Genomic DNA, 6,000 nt, shown 5'->3' on the forward strand with positions numbered 1-6,000 from the left:
CCCTTAGCACTAGGTCAAAGTGTTATTATTATCATCTAATCATTTATATTGTTGAGTCCCTTAATGTTAGATCTTGGAATTATCAAAGCAATTTAATAACATTGACAATGTTTGTCAATGTTATTATGATCAACCCTATCAATAGATTTCAACCCTATGGCATTTATAATGTCACATGTTATTAATCAATGTCATGTTTCCTTGGCATGCTATCAATCCAAATCAATCATTCAATTTGATCATGGCTTTGCTCTACCCATCATCATCCTAGTCAATCTGCATAATCACTACATTTCATCAAAAGCGGATAATCTTGCATCTATTTAAGAAAATTGACCAATTATTTACTAATTTTATCCTAAAGGATTAGATAACCCATAATCTCATCCTATATCCATTCAATCATTTTCATCCCGCATTACTAATTACTCTTCCTAACTAACATTCTCAATTAATTGATTCGTCCATCACAAACTTTGGGAATTCTCAATTTCCTAAGTTCTATTTTCCACCTCTAATTTGTATTTCACTAATTTCATTTGTGTGGATATATGATTTTTTAATCAAATACTCCATCTAGCCTTGACACATGGACATGACACATCATAGATATTCTCCCTATAGTTGGGTAAAATATGTCATATTTGATATATTTTATTCCTTATGCATGTCTCTAATAAGCCTCCATCATCATACATTCTTGGCTACAAGTGGCTTTGAGGTGTCATATGCATATCATAGAGTCTCCCCCACTTTTAGTTATGTTGACTTTCATGTGTCATAGAATCCTACAAGTAGCTTTGAGGTGTCATATCCATGTTGTTTGACTAACTACCAGCCTTCCCCTTTGAGATTCAGACATGGCTTAACTACCTCCTATGTTTATAAGTCTAGTGGTTGTATTAGGCATTAATAGGTTGGTCTTTTGGTCAACAACAACTCTAGCTTGTAACAAATGGTATCAGAGCTTGGTCACAGATTCAAATCTCCTTGAGTAATATTGAGTGGGGAATTGTTGGACTAACCTCAAGTCTTCCCCTTTGAGATTCATGACATGGCTTAACTGCATTCTATTTTTTGTAAGTCTAGTGGTTGTATTGGGAATTAATAGGTCGATCTTTTGGTACAATGACAACTCTAGCTTGTAACACGTCATAGATTACTGTCCATGTTTAGCCATGTTGACTTCCATGCATCATAGAATCTTATATTTGGAATTTTTGTGTCATGTTTGTCATAGATATTTTAAGGAATATCATTCCAAGTTTCACATACTGATTTGCAAGTGTCCATTCTCTCATTCAATTCTCTTCTCTTACACATTGGCTATAAATTGAGCCATGTTGCTCTTAGTTTCAATCTCTTAGAACCTATTAGGCTTGAATCAATGCTTCTAGCACTCTCAATAGAATTATCATAGCATTAATATTTTTCTTTCAATTGTGCAAGAACTATATGGAATTGGAGCTACATCAAATGGAGAAGAAAGAAGGACATGGGAGCTACAACTAAAATAGGAATTTTTACTTATATTTCTTTGTTTATTTTAATTGATTTTCATGGTATATTAGAAGGGTTTTAGTGTATTTTTATTGAGTTTTTTTGGTTTCTCATAGTATGCTAGATTCTAACCCATTTTCTAGTCCTATATATATCACATACCACCTCATTCTGGTAGCTCCTAATCTTGAACTTTACTAAGCATTTCTCATTCACCATGATCTTGTGGTCATCCTACACCCAAGCAATATGGTATGAATGCAGGTGCTTCTACCTCTCCAACTTTAACTTTGTGACCATCTTTTATGAAACCACATTGTTAGTGCTTCCACTATAAATTATCACATCATAGTACTTGTCTTCACTTTTGTACCTTGTGTGAAAAAAACTCCTCCTTTGATCAGGTTCATTCTCACCACTCAGCAAGATGCTTCTATTAACTAGGACTTCTTCTCTTTCAACATCTTTAGAATGTGATGATTTGGTATCTTCATCAACATGCACTACTCTTCCTTGGCCTTCACTTCTTTTGTTATTCCTTGCTTTGTGTTGCAAACACTCAAACACTCTATGTCCTTCTTCTTCGTAGTGAAAAAAAATTCCACGGAAACCTCCTCTTCTAGATCGTTGTCATCTTCCTCTTCCTCTCTAATCTCTATTATTGTGATCATGGAAATGATTGGAATTTTTTCCCTCTAGTTCTAACTGCTACTACTAGCCTTATCCTTATTCTTTTGATTATTGTTTTGGCCTTCATGATACCTTCTATCAGATCTTCCACCATGACCTCTTTCACTGTTTTATTTATCAAACTTCTTGTTTAACTTTTCCTCCACTCTTAGGAAAAATTGGTATGCCTCTTCAATACTGGTAATTCAAACTAGACATAGCTCCTTCTAAATGCTTGGCCTCAACACATTAATATAATGGGCAACATTCTCCTTATCAACTTCCACATGGTCAATTCTGATGAGAACTTGATAGAACTCTTTAGTATACTCTTAACCAGATCCTTTTGCCTGCTTCAACCCTTGCATTTTCTTCAATAGATCAACCTCATAATCCATAGGAATGTATTGTGACTTCAATTTAGCTATCATCTAGTTCCATATTTTTATTTGGTCTTTTCCTCCTCTATTTTTCTACAACTAGATCTCCTGCCACCAAATCTTTTCATGACCCTTCAGTTTGGCATTTGTAAATTTGACCCTATCTAGATCTTCAATATCTTTATACTCAAAGTATTCCACCAGTTCATTAATCCAATTGATCAACTCCTTAGGGTTAAGATTTCTCAAAAAATGTGGGAACCTCAAACTTAGGTATTTTTCTAATCTTGGAAATAGCCTTAAAATGCCTCTCTTCTTCTAGGTTAAAAATGGCCTCTTCTTTGAAATTTCCTTCTTTTTCTTCCTTCTCACTTTCATCTCTTATGGTAAGATTTGTTTCTTGGTGTATTTTTTTCTTCCAATGCTTGCATCTATCTCTACAAGGCTCTAAAACCCTTAGGCATAACACCTATGACTCTTCCACCATACTCGCTTCATGGAAGCATTTTTGTACTTCCCCTAAAACCCTAGTGAAAAGTACTGTAATGATCTATCTACACACTTATCCCAAATGATGGTCATGGTGAAAACTACCTCCCAATTGATGATCTGTTTACACACTTAGGAACTCCCACCCCGATACCACTTGATGAAGGGTACTCCCCTTAATACCACAACAAACAATAGAAATAGAGAATAACACAATTTGAGAAAATAAAGTATGGGCTTCTTATTATCACCATGGGCTTCTTATTATCACCACAAATGTTGAATTATAGAATTGCAATATGCAAACCAACGTGGTTGTATTCCTTGCAATAATCTGTAAGATAGAGATGTGACTATCACCTAGAACTACCCTAGATAACCTTCAAGCCTTCCTTGTATAGGAACTTTTAATCACCTGGGAAGGTTCTAGACACTAAGCCCTAATCCTTGAGGTCAACCAACCTCATATTATATTATTCCATTATACTTTATTATTTATGTTTAACTCAAGATAATTTACAAATTACATTTTTGGATGGGTCCACTTCTAGAGACCATACCTAGAAAATTGTTGAAGTGATGGGCTATTATAGCCCCATTCTAGAATCCTCAGCAAGTGATCTACAGTATTTAATTATGAAAGCATTCATTAGTTGAGATTTTGCTTCATTTTGGAGCCATTCAGGCCTTCATCTCTAGACCCAAAGTTTGGATAGCCAAAATTCATGTAATAGCTACACCAATACATATGATATGATAATAAAACTCATGCAGCAGGTTGATATGTCAAAGATGAACCTCCATTTATGAGATTAGAACAATCTAAGCACATAATACCAACTTAATAAAGTTAGAAAGATCTCACAAATAGAAACTTTGTACAGGAATAGCCCTTATTAAAAACACAAAAACTAGAAAATTGGAAATATAAATATTTTCGAACAATGGAAGATTGACCTTACACCTAGGATGTTTCTGCATCACTACTACATCACATAAAACTTAATCCTTAAAAGGTCCAACACTAAAATTAACCAAGCATCATTCTCTAACCTACTCCTAATGATCATCTTAAAACCAATTGATACCATAAGTAGGATATTTAATCTTCTCAATCCAAGTTTCTTAACCATTTCTTCATAAACAAGATTATCAATACCACCTCCATCCATAATAACTTTGAAATATTTACCTCCAAATTTACAAATAATTTGGAATAAGTTCCTTCTCTACATTGGTTTCACATCATTCTTATCCAACATAATTATGATTCTCCAACTTCAGGTTAAGCCAAATCAACATTAGAAGTTTTCACTTTATGATCTTCTTGTACTACCAAGTTTTATTTTTCAATCTTCACACCAGGACATTCAAAAGCTTGGTTTCCATATTTACCATATTTAAAATATGTACCTCTTAATGCATATATCTTATTAGAAACAACATTTTTTCCCTTATCCACTTTTTTCAATTGTTTACCTTATTTTCTTCCTAACTTATCTTTTGACTTCAATGCATATTTATAACAATCTTCAACTGAACTAAGTTTTAACATACTCAGCTCATCCTAATATTAAATTTCAAAACATTACCATACCTTGCACCTTTTCCTTAGGAGATTCAGGATGTCTAGCTGTGATTTGTATCTTGTAAAACTCTTCAATATATTGCTTCACAAACATATATTTTTGCTTCAAATTTTGCAACTTCATAAACAATTCAAGTTCATAATCTTCAAGAATGAAATTAACCTTCAATTAGAAACCATGGGTTTCCATATGATAATCTTAGGTTCATCATTATCTTTTATATCATTATGTAGTTCTTTCAAAATCAAGGCAGCATGATCTTTCAACTTAGTTTGTGCTATTGTGGGTGTACAATATTTTCAAGCTCAAAGTAAACCTTTAGTTCATCATCGATCCAATATATCAATTCCTCATGATCTAGAAACCCAAAAAAAATTAATAACTCATTTCTATGAGTCTTACCAAAATGTACCATAACTCTTAATGATATTTCTTCTTTTGTAGTGACCTCTACTTCATGCACATCAAGATCTTCAGCACTAGCTTCCTCATATTAATCTTATGTTTTAGGATTCCTTCTCAAGCTACTCAAGACATTCCATATCTTATTCCTATTCTCTTCCTTAAATTATATATTTTCCACCCTCTTATGATTTATCCTATTAGGTGGCATTTGGGTTATGAGGCCAGAATTGGATGTTCACTAAGTGTTTTGGTGAATTTGGAGTATGTTGCCTTAGGATTTATGATTTACTTTTGATGGCATGTTTGCTAGGCTTTCATTTCTTCCAAGTGCCATAAGTTTCTAAATTACAACTATATCCATTTTCATTATAATTATTTGATGAATTAAGGTTCATGATAATCTTAACTTCAAAATTCTCCCTTGATTTTAATACAATTCTAGGAGTCAAAGATTGTTAATGAAATCAAGATTTATTGAACTTGTAGAAGATCTCTTTACAATGAATATTATTATTATTTAATAGCACCAAAGATTTAGAAAGAATAAATTTAATAGTAGGAGAATAATGTTTCACTTGAAACCAAAATCTAGGAATCATTATTATATAGGTCATCCTCAAAACTACAAATAACTACCAATAATATGTAGCACCTGAAACCCATTTGCAACATCTTTTTCTAAAATTAGGTAAACCTAAACTTGGATGATATTTTGAGGGTCATCAACTTAAAATGAAAAAATGTGTAAAAAATATAAATTTTAGTACTTTAAGTCTACTTTCTAAACTATTAGGTTTTTTTACAAAATGAATACAATTATGTGGGTCAAACCTTGTGCACACAAAAAATGGTTCTTGATTTTTATTGGAAACAAAACATAGATGTTTTCATGTGCACAAAAGACATAGTTATATTCAATATTTTGCAAATCCATTTTTTAGGAGGATGGCTAAGAGTGATTTCTAGAA

The sequence above is a fragment of the Cupressus sempervirens genome, chromosome 7, assembly GCF_028749045.1.
Source record: "Cupressus sempervirens isolate cs-2001-9-10 chromosome 7, ASM2874904v1, whole genome shotgun sequence".
In the NCBI taxonomy this organism is placed as follows: Eukaryota; Viridiplantae; Streptophyta; class Pinopsida; order Cupressales; family Cupressaceae; genus Cupressus; species Cupressus sempervirens.